This window comes from Eptatretus burgeri, chromosome 15, assembly GCF_056783735.1.
Source record: "Eptatretus burgeri isolate ZD-2024b chromosome 15, Ebu_testis_v1, whole genome shotgun sequence".
Taxonomy (NCBI): Eukaryota; Metazoa; Chordata; class Myxini; order Myxiniformes; family Myxinidae; genus Eptatretus; species Eptatretus burgeri.
The window spans coordinates 39778747-39797231 of NC_140975.1; the positions used below are offsets into that span (position 1 = coordinate 39778747).

The 18485-nt window shown below is 52.2% G+C and overlaps 1 long non-coding RNA gene across 1 annotated transcript in view; it reads left to right on the top strand.

The window, feature by feature from the left end:
• The window catches only part of LOC147011989 (uncharacterized), a 30545-nt gene extending 13843 nt beyond the window's left edge, over positions 1-16702 (top strand). The window contains exon 3 of the long non-coding RNA XR_015051880.1: positions 16354-16702. This is a non-coding gene — a long non-coding RNA (uncharacterized LOC147011989). The remainder of the gene's footprint in view (positions 1-16353) is intronic.
• Positions 16703-18485: the final 1783 nt, after the last annotated feature.

The window sequence follows — 18485 nt, forward strand, 5'->3', positions numbered from 1 at the left end:
GCCTCGCTGGCGTTGTGGGCCGCTGGACCCACTTGGTGTTAAGATCGCCGAACTCTGGGGAGGCCATTCTGAGGCTTCGTTGGGCCTCGACACAGGACGTTAGCTCTCCCTTATTCCCCTCCGGGAAGGGAACGTAGGGGTTGGGAGTAGGCTAGGTGACAGGATAGGTTAGCCGAACAAGGACGATAAAGGGGGTTAGGGGACGATTTATAGAGGGGAAGTAAACATAAAAGTAAAAATAAAAATAAAAATAAGTTGGGGCTAAATTGGGGTTTGACAAATTAAGGGAGTGGGTATGTACAGTGACAGGCAAAGGCGATAGGTTGGGAGGGAGACAGGTAGGTAGGTCCGAGCCCGCCCTCCAAGTGGCCAGCACCACCGCACTCCCTTCACCAACCTCCATTGAACGGCAAAGGCTGGCCAACTTCATCGGCTGGCCGTGTTTTGCTTCAAGGCGGAGGCCGGCAAACTTCATCGGCAGTTGTTGTTTTGCTGCAAGGCCTGTAAGTTCATCTGCTGGCTGTTTTTCTTCGAGGCCTGTGCCGGCCAGTTCATCTGCCGGCTGTGTTTGCCTGCAACGTCCTTCTTCTGCGGGCTGTGTTTGCCTGCCACCTTTGCCATGCCATGCCCACTGCCCACGTTCACCAGCCCCGTTCAATTTTTTGCTTTGCCCCCTGTTCATTTCCATGTGCGCCAGGATCAAGGCAACAGTTTGCAGCTGCGAGAACTGCCCTGTTGGTAGCAGACAACACTGGCCTGCAGTGGCAGCCCGTGCACCGTGTTTGTGTCCATGCATCCATTCGTTGTGCTCATTGCGTGTGCCACTTGAGCTGGCACGGAGACTGCGTTTGTGCAGCCCATGCACCGTTGTGGTTCACTGCATTCAGTTCAAACCGTTCATGCATTCATTCGTTGTGCTCATTGCGTGTGCCACTTGAGCTGGCGCGGAGACTACGTTTGTGCGGCCCATGCACCGTTGTGGTTCACTGCGTTCAGCTCAAAAGGGAAGGCCTTGGACTGCGTGTGAGCAGCCAGCCACGTTCCCTGTCACCTGCATTGTTTGAGTCAGAGACTGCATGTGGGCAGCCTGGCTCCCTGCGAACTGCTTTCTTTTTGCAGAGTTCGATGATCCTGGGCCATGGTTTAGTGTAAAAATTGTAAGTTAAGGTTAAGATGTACTGTACATATGAGTGCGCCCCCGGCATGTTTGTCTTTGCGGCGACAATTTTATTTAAGTCGTCCGTGTGAGTGAGTTTGTTTAGGTAGTTACGCAGCCCTCAGGTTATTTATTTTGGGGACACGAATACCATGAATGTCGCACTCAGGGATCCGTAGGTAAAGTGTACTAGGGGAAAACTACACATGATGGCACACGAATTTGACGACTCGGGACGAGTCTGTAAAAAGGAAGGGGTAGTGTTGTGGTTACCAGATTCGCAAACCACCATTCAGGTCCCTTAGGTGAGGTATCTCGGTAAGTGCATGTGTAGTTAGGCCCAAACCCGTTGTCTAGTGGGAATACATGTCATTTATACGTGCTGCGACTCTTCAGGATAGCCGTTTTTCTTTTACTATCTTTATTTTGGACCAATCGCCACCATCACAACCACAACATCAACCACCGACCACAACCACCGCTTCACCACAACCGCCACGACCTTTACCGTCACAACTCGCCACCATCGCATCGCCGTCGTCTCGCGCCACTCATGGGCACCGATGCTGGACTCGTGTAGGGCGCACGTTGAACAGCGTGTACAAAATCACGGATTTTCTGCTTCAAAACGGATCCAAAACGACACACGCCCACTTTTTGCCGTCCAATCGGTGAGCGAGGGGCGACTGGCCCCGCCCCAGGGCGATCGATATATGCAAATTTGTGGATCAAAAGCCTTCACGCCCACTTTTTGTCGGGGCCAATGGGGAGCTTGAGTTGAAAGGTCAAAGGGAGGGGGTCAAAGGCGAAGTTACGGGGGGATAAAAGGACGGTGTTCGTCAGTAAAAGGGAAGTAAGAAGTCGGAACGAGGAAGGAAGGAGTCGGAACGGGTAGTAAGAAGTCGGAACGAGGAAGAAGGGAGTCGTAAAGGTCGGAACGAGGCGAAGGAGAGTCGGAACGGAGGGGACGAGCTGTGGAGAGGCGGCGAGTCGGACGAAGGGTGCTCGCGTCGTGCAAGGAGCTGCGCGCCCGAGGGGGGCCGGCAGCGCGACCTGGCCGAGGTGGAGACGCGCGGCGCACATAATAGAGCTCCTCTATACCCCGAGCATCAGCAACCCCCTCCTGTTTCCCCCGCGCTGAGATAGTGCGACCAAGGGGCCCCGTTCCCACCCCCTGCCAGGCACTGTCCACGAGGCCCGCGGGTTGCGGGGCCATCGCCGCTCCGCGTCTCATCACCAGACGGGGTAGGCCCGACCAGGTCTCGGCCCCAGGCCTACCTCATTCTTGAGGGTATTTCTTTTCCTTGGTTTTGGGTATGTGTTGTCGGCGCCGTCTGTGAAGTAGAATTGTATAAGTGTTGCCGTGTGCTCGGTAGTCGGAATTAGCTCTGCACTGTGTTTTCACTTTTATGTTTGCTTTTTATGTAAATGGAATTGTGTTTTCTTTTTGTGTGCATTTGGTGGAATTGTATTTGTGTGCTTCCCGTGTGCCGAGAATAAACGTGCTTTATTGTTGCACTGTTCTCCCGCTTCGCTTCGTCTTTTCCTCCATTGAATCCCCATCTTGCTTCACGTAAAGGGTTGGTAGTGGGCTGAATACGCCCGATAATTAATCGAACCGTCGAGGTCGACGATAACACCGTCAAGGTTATTCTGATAGTACGGAACGGGTCGCTAGTGGCCCGTGTCCGAAGTCGACCTGCGGCGAGGTGCGATCGCCCGGTCTACCCTCCGCGTGGGTACTTAGGTAGTTCGAATTTGGCGAGCAACCCTATCCCACGCGGGGGCTGATTGGCTCGATCGCGGTGAGACCGAAAGGTCCACCCGTGACTGGTTCCCGGCGTTAGTCCGAGAGGGTCACGACTGGATTGTCCGTCCGGTGGGCGACGCGCCGCGATTCGAGTTACGTGGCCATCGCACGCCGGCGGGCGCGAAGACCGCAACAATATATATATATACATTCGCTGAGGAAGTGTCCGAGCCGACCTACTCCTTTTGAACGTGGGGGATGCACTTCCTGGCATCTTCCTCGGTCGTGAGTGTTGCACATATTTATATATATTTAGATATTTATATTGGTTCGTGGGCGCCAGCAGTGACCACTATTTTCATTGTGTCTGTGTGTCTGTTTGTGACTCTCTCCAGAGCATAGCTCCTTGACATTTGATGCGATCTTGATGAAACTTGGACAAAAGCTAGATATCATGGTCTCGTCGTGTCTTTTTGTATGGGGGGGGGAGCGTCCCACGCCCCTTGTGGGCGGAGCCATGCCCACTTGAACTGTTTATTAATTTTATTTATTTTTTCTCGATTTTTTCTCACAATTTCATTTCCGAGTAACTGTGCGTAATGTCCATAAGTACAACATATAAAAAATCCGATTTGATTGATTTGGTCAATTTTGACGGAAGAGATAAATTTTTACGGGAGGGCTTCCTCAAAAGCTTCCACTAACACAATTGTACCTCTCGTGGCATTGTTCAATAATGCCCGCGAACCATCGTCGCCTCCCGGCTTTATATATATTTATTGGTTCGCGGGCGCCAACAGTGACCACTATTTTTGTTGTGTCTGTGTGTCTGTTTGTGACTCTCTCCAGAGTATAGCTCCGTGACGTTTGATGCAATCTGGATGAAACTTGGACACAAGCTAGATATCATGGTCTAGTTGTGTCTTTTTGTATGAGGGGCGTCCCACGCCCTCGTGGGCGGAGCCACACCCACTTGAACTTTTCATTCTCGCAATTTCATTTCCTAGAAGCTGTGTGTAATGTCCATAAGTACAACATGTAAAAAATCCGATTTGATTTGGTCAATTTTGACGGAAGAGATAAATTTTTACGGTAGGGCTTCCTCAAAAGCTTCCACTAACTCAATTGTACCTATCGTGGCATTGTTCAATAATGCCCGCGAACCATCGTCGCCTCCCAGCTAGTATATACTGTATATACTGTATATATTGTTGTGGTTACCAGATTCGCAAACCACCATTCAGGTCCCTTAGGTGAGGTATCTCGGTAAGTGCATGTGTAGTTAGGCCCAAACCCGTTGTCTAGTGGGAATACATGTCATTTATACGTGCTGCGACTCTTTAGGATAGCCGTTTTTCTTTTACTATCTTTATTTTGGACCAACCGCCATGATCACAACCACAACAACAACCACCAACCACAACGCCGCTTCACCACAACCGCCATGACCTTTACCGTCACAACTCGCCACCATCGCATCACCGTCATCTCGCGCCACTCATGGGCACCGATGCTGGACTAGTGCAGAACGCGCGTCGAACAGCGTGTACAAAATCACGGATTTTCTGCTTCAAAAACGGATCAAAAACGACACACGCCCACTTTTTGCCGTCCAATCGGTGAGCGAGGGGGGAAGTGGCCCCGCCCCCAGGGCGATCGATATATGCAAATTTGTGGATCAAAAAGCCTTCACGCCCACTTTTTCTCGGGCCAATGGGGAGCGAGGTGAAAGGTCAAAGGGAGGGGGTCAAAGGCGAAGTTACGGGGGGATAAAAGGACGGTGTTCGTCAGTCAGGGGAGGGTCGCAAAACAGGAACGAGAGAGTCAGCAGAACGGGTCGGAGAGTCAAGAAGAGGAGAGTCGGAAGCAAAGGGTCAAGACTTCGCGGGCGGTGGAGCTGCTCGTCGTGTGCGTTGGAGTCGGAACGGAGGGGACGGAGCTGTGGAAAGGCGGCGACACCAGACGAGGGGGTGCTCGCGTCGTGCAGGAAGCTGCACCCGAGGGAGGCCGACAGCGCGACCTGGCCGAGGTGGAGACGCTCGTCGCACATAATAAAGATCCTCTATACCCCGAGCATCAGCAACCCCCTCCTGTTTCCCCCCGCGCTGAGATAGTGCGACCAAGGGGGCCCCGTTCCCACCCCCCTGCCAGGCACTGTCCACGAGGCCCGCGGGTTGCAGGGCCATCGCCGCTCCGCGTCTCATCACCAGACGGGTAGGCCCGACCCGGTCTCGGCCCCAGGCCTACCTCATTCTTGGGGGTATTTCTTTTCCTTGGTTTTGGGTATGTGTTGTCGGCGCCGTCTGTGAAGTAGAATTGTATAAGTGTTGCCGTGTGCTCGGTAGTCGGTATTAGCTCTGCACTGTGTTTTCACTTTTATATTTGCTTTTTGTGTAAATGGAATTGTGTTTTCTTTTTTTTGTGTGCATTTGGTGGAATTGTATTTGTGTGCTTTCCGTTCGTCGCGAATAAATGTGCTTTATTGTTGAACTGTTCTCCCGCTTCGCTTCGTCTTTTCCTCCATTGAATCCCCATCTTGCTTCACGTAAAGGGTTGGTAGTGGGCTGAATACGCCCGATAAGTTAATCGAACCGTCGAGGTCGACGATAACACCGCTCGGTTATTCTGATAGTACGGAACGGGTCGCTTAAGTGGCCCGTGTCCGAAGTCGACCTGCGGCGAGGTGCGATCGCCCGGTCTACCCTCCGCGTGGGTACTTAGGTAGTTCGAATTTGGCGAGCAACCCTATCCCACGCGGGGGCTGATTGGCTCGATCGCGGTGAGACCGAAGGTCCACCCGTGACTGGTTCCCGGCGTTAGTCCGAGAGGGTCACGACTGGATTGTCCGTCCGGTGGGCGACGTGCCGCGATTCGAGTTCCGTGGCCGTTCGCACGCCGGCGGGCGCGAAGACCGCAACACTGGTGTCAGGTCGTGCGATACAAATTCATCGCCCTCCTCGCGGCACTGGTATTGGAGAGCGGGACAACAGGCTCTCCTGTCTCCGGCTAAATTCACGGGAATCGGTCCAGGGGTGAGAGAAGCGACCCCCGATTCCCTCCAAATTACGAGCGAGCAAATTAACCCTTCACGAGAAGCAAGATGGCGTCTCAAGGCGAGCGGGAGCCGGGGGTATTAGAAATGGATGTAGAATGTGTAGGATCCATGGTCCAGGATGGAATCCCCGAGCAGGAAATGTTGATTGTGCAGGAACACGGACTCGCCCAACTGAACCCAGAACCTGAGGTGGGTGCGGCAGCGGCCGCGGTGTATGACACCTCCCCCCCCTCTCCACCAAAACCCTTCCCCGACCCCTGCCGAAACGGCTCACCCAAGCGCACCCGACATGACCCAGCTATACACCATGCTGGCAAAAATGTATGCGGAAACGACAGCGAAGATGATTGCGAACATGAACAAGCAAATGGACGAAGTAAAAACGAAGATGGGCGAATATGAAAAACGAAATGAAAGGCATGAACGAACAAATGAACGAAAAGATGGATACAAATACAAATGAAGTGAAAACGACGATGGATGCGAATACACAACAAATAAACGAAAAGATGGATACAAAAATAAACGGAATGGAAGCAAACATGAAGGAAGAAATGAAAGAGCTACGGGGTGAGACGCAGAACATGGGCCGATGCCTGCAGGCGGGCATGAAGGCCGTGACAAAGGAAATAATAGTTGAGACAAGGGAGGTAAAGGGTGAAGAGTTGGCAGAGACATGGGAGACAAAAAAAATAGAGGGAAGACTACACGATGAAGATGGGGTAAGTGACGCACACACACACACGGAGGTAGTGGAGGATAATGGGGGTGAGCTCGCGGAGCGTGTAGGGACCCGGTGCGAGCAGCGGGATGGCCTCCTCCAGGAACGAGGGGAGGGAGTATTCCCCCTTGAGGCGGATCACGACCAGGTGGGTTCGGTCGTGCTTTGCGAGGTTGAGGGGACGGGTGCTGTGAACGAGTGCACGGAGAGCTTGGGGGGTATAGAGGCCCCGGAGACCCTTGTGGGGACACGAATCCCCAGTGTGGTTGTCCCGGTGTGTGTGGTGCAGGGTGTGAGTGCGTCCCCGTGTGTGGCAGCGACCCCGTGTGTGAGTGGTGTGGTAGCGATGGTGCCGGAGTACGTGCTTCCCAGCACGCCGTGTGTGGATGAGGCACGGAGTGTGAGTGAGGCACCGCGGGTTAGTGCCCCCGCGTGTGTGGGTGAGGCACCGTGTGTGGAAGAGACCGCGTGTGTGTGTCGCCGTGTGTATGAGTGAGGCACCGCGGGTTAGTGCCCCCGCGTGTGTGGGTGAGGGACCGTGTGTGGATGAGGAACCACGGTTGAGTTCCCCCGCGTGTGTGAGTGAGGGACGGTGTATGGATGAGGCACCGCGGTTGAGTGCCCCCGCGTGTATGAGTGAGGCACGGTGTGTGGATGAGGAACCGCGGGTTAGTGCCCCCGCGTGTGTGGATGAAACGGCCAGTGTGGATGAGGCACCACGGGTGAGTGCCCCCGCGTGTGTGGATGAGGCACGGAGTGCGAGTGAGGCACCGCGGGTTAGTGCCCCCGCGTGTGCGAATGAGGCACGGAGTGTGGATGAGGCACCGCGGTTGAGTGCCCCCGCGTGTATGAGTGAGGGACGTTGTGTGGAAGAGACCGCGTGTGTGAGTGTCGCCGTGTGTATGAGTGAGGTACCACGGGTGAGTGCCCCCGCGTGTATGAGTGAGGCACGGTGTGTGGATGAGGCGCAGCGGTTGAGTGCCCTCGCGTGTGTGGGTGAGGCACCGCGGGTGAGTGCCCCCGCGCGAGTGAATGGAGCACCACGTGTGAGTAGTATGGTTTGTGTGAGTAGTGAGGCACGCGTGAGTGAACGGCCGTGTGCAAGGTCGCTGTGTGCCAGGGAGACCGTGTGTGTGAGAGAGCGGTATGAGAGGGAGATGTCGGTTGGCATGCGGGAGCACGCAGCCGCGTCTCCCGGTGTGAATGTGATGGAGTGGACTGTGTGCGTCGTAACACGCAGGTGTGCGTGGGTTGAATGGCGACGACGAAGGCGACATGAGAAGAAAGAAAGCCGAGTAGCGGCTGTAGTTGTTTCGAGGACCGTGCCGGGTTCACCCAGCAGTGAGCACGCGGTTCGTGCTGTGCAACGCACGAGACCACCACGTGCTCGCTTGCAGAAGTGAAGTCCCGGTCCGGAAACGCACGCGGTGGATTTGCCGATCCCGCGGACGGACAAAGTTTAGGCAGGTAAATGGATTTGGACCGGACGGGTTCTCCACGCGATCGTGTGTGTGAAGCTCCAACGGGCAAAGCACATGTGTTCGCGTGGGGAACCCCTCGAGACGTGTGGCTTGTGTTTTTTTTTTTTTATGCGCACGGTGACGTCATGGCTGCACGTGGGGTTGGAATCCGGCAGGAGGGGTATCTCTGCCGGATGGCACCGTCCAAGGAGGGACGAGGAACACGTGCAGCTGCATGACGTCACGGGCAGGTGCAAAGTGCGCGAGCTCTGAGTTGCCGCGCAGGTGCTGCGCATGGAAAAAAAAAAAAAGCAAGCCTCACTTTCGGGTGCAAAGGATTCCTGGGCAAGGGGTGAAAGACCCCCTTACCTGGGCACAGGATGGAAACTAGTTAGGGGGAAGGGTTAGCTTAGTTAGACCGACTTCATGGGGCAGGGTAAGTCCTCATGGAGTCCGTGGAATGGATTAGGTAGAGGGATTGTAGCCAGATTTAGGATGGGAAAATGGGAAATGGGAAATAAAATGATTTGTTAGGAGACAGAGACAGACTTATGGATGTGTAGCGGGGACGTAGTTTAGCTACGTAGGTTAAATGGAACGTGCTATAGCTTAAGGGACGACGTGGGAGCACGAGTTAGTTAGGGGATGTAGTTAGGAGGATGGCAGAGTTCAGTGGTGTGTGTGTTGAAGAGTTGGTGAGTTGTGAGGTGAGTACTTGTTGAGTGAGTGAGGCCAGCGGGTCTGTGTGAGTGGAGTGAATGGGGAATGCATGGTGCGATGAGTGATTGGGGGGAGGAGTGACTCCCGCCCAAGGGACCCCGGGGTCAGAGTAAAGTGAGTTAGCTGGGTTAGTCAAATTGAAAAATGGAGGTCGTTTTGCTGTTGGTGGGAAAGTAGGCTCGAGACCCATTTGGAGGGGTGCAGGAGCCCTGTTGACGGGCTTGGGAGCGTGGCTGCGAAAGGTGAGTATCGCTGAGTGGGTACCCCGGGCACCAGGCTAGTCGGCCGCGGTAGGCCATGGGCCCATGGGGGTCAGGGATAGAGTAGTGGGCACGGGTGCGCCTGGTTGGTGCGGGGGCCCGGGACGCCATTAGCCGCGTGGGCAGTGTTGTGGGCACGGGTGACCCTCGGAAAGGGGCCCGGGAGGCCGGCCTGCCACGTGTGCATTTCAGGGGAGGTGCCATGGGGGGCACTCCCCGGTGTTAGGGAGCTGGTAGGCTCGGAGGCAGTGTAGTGCCCGGGGTGCCATAGCGGGAGAATCGGCAGAGGGTCGTGCCTGCCAAAGGGAGCCACGTGTCCCAGCCAGGAGACCGTGTGAGGGCACGGAGAGAAAATTGGGGGCGAGGCCCGAAATTGTGAGGACACCAACACAGGCGACGGGAATCTGGGTTGTTAGAACCAATAGTTTAAGCGAGAGGCGCTTGTTGAAAGCCCCGGGGTAGTTTAACAGTTAAATGGTTAGGGTAGATTAGGAGATGTACCCCTCCGCACCATCCATCCCCTCGCTGTCGTTGTGGGCCGCTGGACCCACTTGGTGTTAAGATCGCCGAACTCTGGGGAGGCCATTCTGAGGCTTCGTTGGGCCTCGACACAGGACGTTAGCTCTCCTTATCCCCCTCCGGGAAGGGAACGTAGGGGTTGGGAGTAGGCTAGGTGACAGGATAGGTTAGCCGAACAAGGACGATAAAGGGGGTTAGGGGACGATTTATAGAGGGGAAGTAAACATAAAAGTAAAAATAAAAATAAAAATAAGTTGGGGCTAAATTGGGGTTTGACAAATTAAGGGAGTGGGTATGTACAGTGACAGGCAAAGGCGATAGGTTGGGAGGGAGACAGGTAGGTAGGTCCGAGCCCGCCCTCCAAGTGGCCAGCACCACCGCACTCCCTCCACCAACCTCCATTGAACGGCAAAGGCTGGCCAACTTCATCGGCTGGCCGTGTTTTGCTTCAAGGCGGAGGCCGGCAAACTTCATCGGCAGTTGTTGTTTTGCTGCAAGGCCTGTAAGTTCATCTGCTGGCTGTTTTTCTTCGAGGCCTGTGCCGGCCAGTTCATCTGCCGGCTGTGTTTGCCTGCAACGTCCTTCTTCTGCGGGCTGTGTTTGCCTGCCACCTTTGCCATGCCATGCCCACTGCCCACGTTCACCAGCCCCGTTCAATTTTTGCTTTGCCCCCCCCTGTTCATTTCCATGTGCGCCAGGATCAAGGCAACAGTTTGCAAGCTGCGAGAACTGCCCTGTTGGCAGCTACAACACGGGCCTGCAGTGGCAGCCCGTGCACCGTGTTTGTGTCCATGCATCCATTCGTTGTGCTCATTGCGTGTGCCACTTGAGCTGGCACGGAGACTGCGTTTGTGCAGCCCATGCACCGTTGTGGTTCACTGCATTCAGTTCAAACCGTTCATGCATTCATTCGTTGTGCTCATTGCGTGTGCCACTTGAGCTGGCGCGGAGACTACGTTTGTGCGGCCCATGCACCGTTGTGGTTCACTGCGTTCAGCTCAAAAGGGAAGGCCTTGGACTGCGTGTGAGCAGCCAGCCACGTTCCCTGTCACCTGCATTGTTTGAGTCAGAGACTGCATGTGGGCAGCCTGGCTCCCTGCGAACTGCTTTCTTTTTGCAGAGTTCGATGATCCTGGGCCATGGTTTAGTGTAAAAATTGTAAGTTAAGGTTAAGATGTACTGTACATATGAGTGCGCCCCCGGCATGTTTGTCTTTGCGCCGGCAATTTTATTTAAGTCGTCCGTGTGAGTGAGTTTGTTTAGGTAGTTACGCAGCCCTCAGGTTATTTATTTTGGGGACACGAATACCATGAATGTCGCACTCAGGGATCCGTAGGTAAAGTGTACTAGGGGAAAACTACACATGATGGCACACGAAAATTTGACGACTCGGGACGAGTCTGTAAAAAGGGAAGGGGGTAGTGTTGTGGTTACCAGATTCGCAAACCACCATTCAGGTCCCTTAGGTGAGGTATCTCGGTAAGTGCATGTGTAGTTAGGCCCAAACCCGTTGTCTAGTGGGAATACATGTCATTTATACGTGCTGCGACTCTTCAGGATAGCCGTTTTTCTTTTACTATCTTTATTTTGGACCAATCGCCACCATCACAACCACAACATCAACCACCGACCACAACCACCGCTTCACCACAACCGCCACGACCTTTACCGTCACAACTCGCCACCATCGCATCGCCGTCGTCTCGCGCCACTCATGGGCACCGATGCTGGACTCGTGTAGGGCACGTTGAACAGCGTGTACAAAATCACGGATTTTCTGCTTCAAAAACGGATCCAAAACGACACACGCCCACTTTTTGCCGTCAATCGGTGAGCGAGGGCGAATTGGCCCCGCCCCAGGGCGATCGATATATGCAAATTTGTGGATCAAAAAGCCTTCACGCCCACTTTTTGTCGGGCCAATGGGGAGCGAGTTGAAAGGTCAAAGGGAGGGGGTCAAAGGCGAAGTTACGGGGGGATAAAAGGACGGTGTTCGTCAGTAAAAGGGAAGTAAGAAGTCGGAACGAGGAAGGAAGGAGTCGGAACGGGTAGTAAGAAGTCGGAACGAGGAAGAAGGGAGTCGTAAAGGTCGGAACGAGGCGAAGGAGAGTCGGAACGGAGGGGACGAGCTGTGGAGAGGCGGCGAGTCGGACGAAGGGTGCTCGCGTCGTGCAAGGAGCTGCGCGCCCGAGGGAGGCCGGCAGCGCGACCTGGCCGAGGTGGAGACGCTCGTCGCGCACATAATAAAGATCCTCTATACCCCGAGCATCAGCAACCCCCCCCTCCTGTTTCCCCCGCGCTGAGATAGTGCGACCAAGGGGGCCCCGTTCCCACCCCCCTGCCAGGCACTGTCCACGAGGCCCCGGGGTTTCGTGGCCATCGCCGCTCCGCGTCTCATCACCAGACGGGTAGGCCCGACCAGGTCTCGGCCCCAGGCCTACCTCATTCTTGAGGGTATTTCTTTTCCTTGGTTTTGGGTATGTGTTGTCGGCGCCGTCTGTGAAGTAGAATTGTATAAGTGTTGCCGTGTGCTCGGTAGTCGGAATTAGCTCTGCACTGTGTTTTCACTTTTATGTTTGCTTTTTATGTAAATGGAATTGTGTTTTCTTTTTTGTGTGCATTTGGTGGAATTGTATTTGTGTGCTTCCCGTGTGCCGAGAATAAACGTGCTTTATTGTTGAACTGTTCTCCGCTTCGCTTCGTCTTTTCCTCCATTGAATCCCCATCTTGCTTCACGTAAAGGGTTGGTAGTGGGCTGAATACGCCCGATAATTAATCGAACCGTCGAGGTCGACGATAACACCGCTCGGTTATTCTGATAGTACGGAGCGGGTCGCTAAGTGGCCCGTGTCCGAAAGTCGACCTGCGGCGAGGTGCGATCGCTCGGTCTACCCTCCGCGTGGGTACTTAGGTAGTTCGAATTTGGCGAGCAACCCTATCCCGCACGCGGGGCTGATTGGCTCGATCGCGGTGAGACGAAAGGTCCACCCCGTGACTGGTTCCCGGCGTTAGTCCGAGAGGGTCACGACTGGATTGTCCGTCCGGTGGGCGACGCGCCGCGATTCGAGTTACGTGGCCATCGCGCACGCCGGCGCGGCGACCGCAACAATATATATATATATACATTCGCTGAGGAAGTCTCCGAGCCGACCTACTCCTTTTGAACGTGGGGGATGCACTTCCTGGCATCTTCCTCGGTCGTGAGTGTTGCACATATTTATATATATTTAGATATTTATATTGGTTCGTGGGCGCCAGCAGTGACCACTATTTTCATTGTGTCTGTGTGTCTGTTTGTGACTCTCTCCAGAGCATAGCTCCTTGACATTTGATGCGATCTTGATGAAACTTGGACAAAAGCTAGATATCATGGTCTCGTCGTGTCTTTTTGTATGGGGGGGCGTCCCACGCCCTTGTGGGCGGAGCCATGCCCACTTGAACTGTTTATTAATTTTATTTATTTTTTCTCGATTTTTCTCACAATTTCATTTCCGAGTAACTGTGCGTAATGTCCATAAGTACAACATATAAAAAAATCCGATTTGATTGATTTGGTCAATTTTGACGGAAGAGATAAATTTTACGGGAGGGCTTCCTCAAAAGCTTCCACTAACACAATTGTACCTCTCGTGGCATTGTTCAATAATGCCCGCGAACCATCGTCGCCTCCCGGCTTTATATATATTTATTGGTTCGCGGGCGCCAACAGTGACCACTATTTTTGTTGTGTCTGTGTGTCTGTTTGTGACTCTCTCCAGAGTATAGCTCCGTGACGTTTGATGCAATCTGGATGAAACTTGGACACAAGCTAGATATCATGGTCTAGTTGTGTCTTTTTGTATGAGGGGCGTCCCACGCCCTCGTGGGCGGAGCCACACCCACTTGAACTTTTCATTCTCAATTTCATTTCCTAGAAGCTGTGTGTAATGTCCATAAGTACAACATGTAAAAATCCGATTTGATTTGGTCAATTTTGACGGAAGAGATAAATTTTTACGGTAGGGCTTCCTCAAAAGCTTCCACTAACTCAATTGTACCTATCGTGGCATTGTTCAATAATGCCCGCGAACCATCGTCGCCTCCCAGCTAGTATATACTGTATATACTGTATATATTGTTGTGGTTACCAGATTCGCAAACCACCATTCAGGTCCCTTAGGTGAGGTATCTCGGTAAGTGCATGTGTAGTTAGGCCCAAACTCGTTGTCTAGTGGGAATACATGTCATTTATACGTGCTGCGACTCTTTAGGATAGCTGCGTTTTCTTTTACTATCTTTATTTTGGACCAACCGCCATGATCACAACCACAACAACAACCACCAACCACAACGCCGCTTCACCACAACCGCCATGACCTTTACCGTCACAACTCGCCACCATCGCATCACCGTCATCTCGCGCCACTCATGGGCACCGATGCTGGACTAGTGCAGAACGCGCGTCGAACAGCGTGTACAAAATCACGGATTTTCTGCTTCAAAAACGGATCAAAAACGACACACGCCCACTTTTTGCCGTCCAATCGGTGAGCGAGGCGGGTGGCCCGCCCCAGGGGCGATCGATATATGCAAATTTGTCGATCAAAAAGGCTTCAGGCCCAGTTTTTCTCGGGCCAGTGGGGAGCGAGGTGAAAGGTCAGAGGGAGGGGGTCAAAGGCGAAGTTGCGGGGGGATAAAAGGGCGGTGTTCGTGAGTCGGGGGAGGGTCGCAAAACAGGAACGAGAGAGTCAGCAGAAGCGGGTCGGAGAGTCAAGAAGAGGAGAGCCGGAAGCAAAGGGACAAGACTTCGCGGGCGGTGGAGGTGCCCATCGTGTGCGTTGGAGTCGGAGCCGGAGGGGGCGGAGCTGTGGAAGGGCGGCGACGCCAGGCGAGGGGTGCTCGCGTCGTGCAGGAAGCTGCACCCGAGGGAGGCCGACAGCGCGACCTGGCCGAGGTGGAGACGCTCGTCGCACATAATAAAGATCCTCTATACCCCGTGCATTATCAACCCCCTCCTGTTTCCCCCCTCGCCGCGATAGTGCGACCAAGGGGCCCGTTCCCACCCCTGCCAGGCACTGTGCACGAGGCCCGCGGGTTGCAGGGCCATCGCCGCTCCGCGTCTCATCACCAGACGGGTAGGCCCGACCCGGTCTCGGCCCCAGGCCTACCTCATTCTTGGGGGTATTTCTTTTCCTTGGTTTTGGGTATGTGTTGTCGGCGCCGTCTGTGAAGTAGAATTGTATAAGTGTTGCCGTGTGCTCGGTAGTCGGTATTAGCTCTGCACTGTGTTTTCACTTTTATATTTGCTTTTTGTGTAAATGGAATTGTGTTTTCTTTTTTTGTGTGCATTTGGTGGAATTGTATTTGTGTGCTTTCCGTTCGTCGCGAATAAATGTGCTTTATTGTTGAACTGTTCTCCCGCTTCGCTTCGTCTTTTCCTCCATTGAATCCCCATCTTGCTTCACGTAAAGGGTTGGTAGTGGGCTGAATACGCCCGATAATTAATCGAACCGTCGAGGTCGACGATAACACCGCTCGGTTATTCTGATAGTACGGAGCCGGGTCGCTTAAGTGGCCCGTGTCCGAAGTCGACCTGCGGCGAGTGCGATCGCCCGGTCTACCCTCCGCGTGGGTACTTAGGTAGTTCGAATTTGGCGAGCAACCCTATCCCACGCGAGGGCTGATTGGCTCGATCGCGGTGAGACCGAAAGGTCCACCCGTGACTGGTTCCCGGCGTTAGTCCGAGAGGGTCACGACTGGATTGTCCGTCCGGTGGGCGACGTGCCGCGATTCGAGTTACGTGGCCGTTCGCACGCCGGCGGGCGCGAAGACCGCAACAATATATATATATATATATATATATATATATATATATATATATATATATATATATATATATATATATATATATGTGTTATAGATTTCAGAATCAGATCCAACTAATGCATACAAACATTTAAGTCCTCAGACAGTTATTTCCCTAAATGCATGTCCAGGATAGACCCATCCCCATGTCTGGTGAGATTCTAACTTTGATGCATTGAGAAGGGTGAAAAATAGATTATTTTCTTATGGGATGGCCTTTCTATTCTCTTTAAGACAGACACATTCATGCACGCGAAATAGCCGTGATCCCAACGGAGGCTCCTCTACCCCCTTTCCATCAGGAAACATTGGCTTGGAGGTGGACTATTTATTTACACCTTGGCTTTACAGGACATTTGATTAAGCACACCACGGGATTTTCCTGAGCAGTTATTCTGACGGTCAAATACGGCTGTGGATCATTGATGACACCCACCTCTTTCCATCGACGTTCCACGCCCACCTTTTTATATCGACGTTTGGCAGCTCTGTGGATGGTTGTTGTTGACGTTTTATGAGCGCTTCACGTTTTCACTCGGTAATTCTGGCAAATGGCTGCTTTCTTCTGTTCGTCCAGTCGCCGTTACAGTTCTGCGATGGGATGGCCTGCATAAACTGGGAGGTAATTACCAAACATTGATATGTCATAGTCGGCACGCACCAGCAGTAAACGCTTGACCTCCATAATTAAGATATAATCAAGATAAGATTGATACAGTTCCATTACAGTTGTAATGATCGCAAGATTGACGGTTGGTGACATGCAACGATGCGCCAATAGGCAAGGTACATTTGGCGGAAGTCTGTTTGAGGCTCCGCCCAGAATAGCCGCCTATAAAAAGGATGAGTGGACCATTTTGTGTGTCAGTTGGTGACAGCTGGGCGGTTCTGAATTCTGGTTCTGCTCGAGACCTGCTCTTGGCGTCCCTGGTTCCTGGGGGTGACGACGTGATGTCGATTGGTGTTCGAGCCTGTTTGTGAGTGGGTGTACGGCGAGACAGGGCGCTGGCAGCGGACCAAGGCACGCTCACACATTTTGGGACATTTTATTTGACGCACGACGACTTCTACCTTGGTAAGCCGAAACCGGATTTCTTTCCCCCCTGAATAATCTGCTGGCTACCCTTGTCTCGTGTTTAATTGTTACGTAAGGCATAATGATAAGCATCTGCTCTTTGTCCATTTTTTTCTCAACGTCTGTTGAATTCTATATTTGTTTGAAACGATTTTGATAGATTTGAATTCACCTATTTTCACCACAAAGAAATAAAAAGTTCTTCAGTTTATTTATTTTTCTCATTAATAAATTCCTTGTTGACGTTTCAACCTGTCCGTGCTTGTCCGTTCCTTCCATTGATCCAGCATTGTCCGAACCTACATAGACTGGGAGGTAATTACCAAACGAATTGACCTGTCATAGTCAGCACACACGAGCGGTAAACGCTCAGCCGCCCTAATTAAGATATAATCAAGATAACATTGGTGCATTGCCGAGGGCGTGCTCCCCGTCAGGAAGCCACGTGACCTCTAGTTAAACGGCAAATTAGACGGTGGACACTGGAACTCGTGGTTAACAGATTGGCGTTCGTGGTTGTAAAGCAACCCACCGTACCACAAAGTTAATTGTGAGCGGTGGCCCCAGGTCCGGCTCTTCCGAGGAGAAACGGGGATTAACCCCCTCATAATACACTCAGTACCCGTTGCCGCAACAATATACATGTATAAATATCACACATACATGCATACATGAGTGGGGAATGCTTATAAATTGTAAGCAATAACAAACCATGCTTCGTACGCACATACATCATAAATAGAAGCTTTATGATTACAGGTAAGCATCACCGACCCCCTTCGAGATATCAATTGAGGATTTTATTTCACAGTTTACCACAACGTATATTTATAAATGTATAAACTAACATTTGTCTAAAAGTATATTCATAGTAACACTTACCACTGTGCTTCCCCATTGCCTCGGGTCGTTCACCTGCTGTGAGCACAAAATGGCTGCACTTATTTTCGGATATTTTCATTTACGGATGCTTTCCGATGGGTCTGTGATTTTCATGGTGTATCAGCTTCGATGTCCATCAGCACACAAAATTTGAGCTTTCTACATCACCCGGAAGGTGCCAAACATTAATATCAGTGAGCCAGTCAGTGGTTAGAATGAGCTACAGTGGGGAGAACAAGTATTTGATACACTGCCGATTTTGCAGGTTTTTCCACTTACAAAGAACGTAGTGGTCTGTAATTTTTATCATAGGTACACTTCAACTGTGAAAGACGGAATCTAAAACAAAAATCCTGAAAATCACATTGTATGATTTTTAAATAATTAATTTGCATTTTATTGCATGAAATAAGTATTTGATAACCTACCCACCAGTAAGAATTCCGGATCTCACAGACCTGTTAGTTTTGTCTTTAAGAAGCCCTCCCATTCTCCACTCATTACCTGTATTAACTGCACTTGTTTGAACTTGTTATCTGCATAAAAGACAGCTGTCCACACTCAATCAATCAGACTCCAACCTCTCCACAATGTGCAAGACCAGAGAGCTGTCTAAGGACATCAGGGACAAAATTGTAGACTTGCACAAGGCTGGGATGGGCTACAGGACAATAGGCAAGCAGCTTGGTGAGAATGCAACAACTGTTTGCGCAATTATTAGAAAATGGAAGAAGTTCAAGATAACAGTCAATCTCCCTCGGTCTGGGGCTCCATGCAAGATCTCACCTCGTGGAGCCTCAATGATCATGAGAAAGGTGAGGGATCAGCCCAGAACTACACGGCAGGACCTGGTCAATGACCTGAAGAGAGCTGGGACCACAGTATCAAAGAAAACCATAAGTAACACACTACGCCATCATGGATTAAAATCCTGCAGCGCACGCAAGGTCCCTCTGCTCAAGCCAGCGCATGTCCAGGCCCGTCTGAAGTTTGCCAATGACCATCTGGATGATCCAGAGGAGGAATGGGAGAAGGTAATGTGG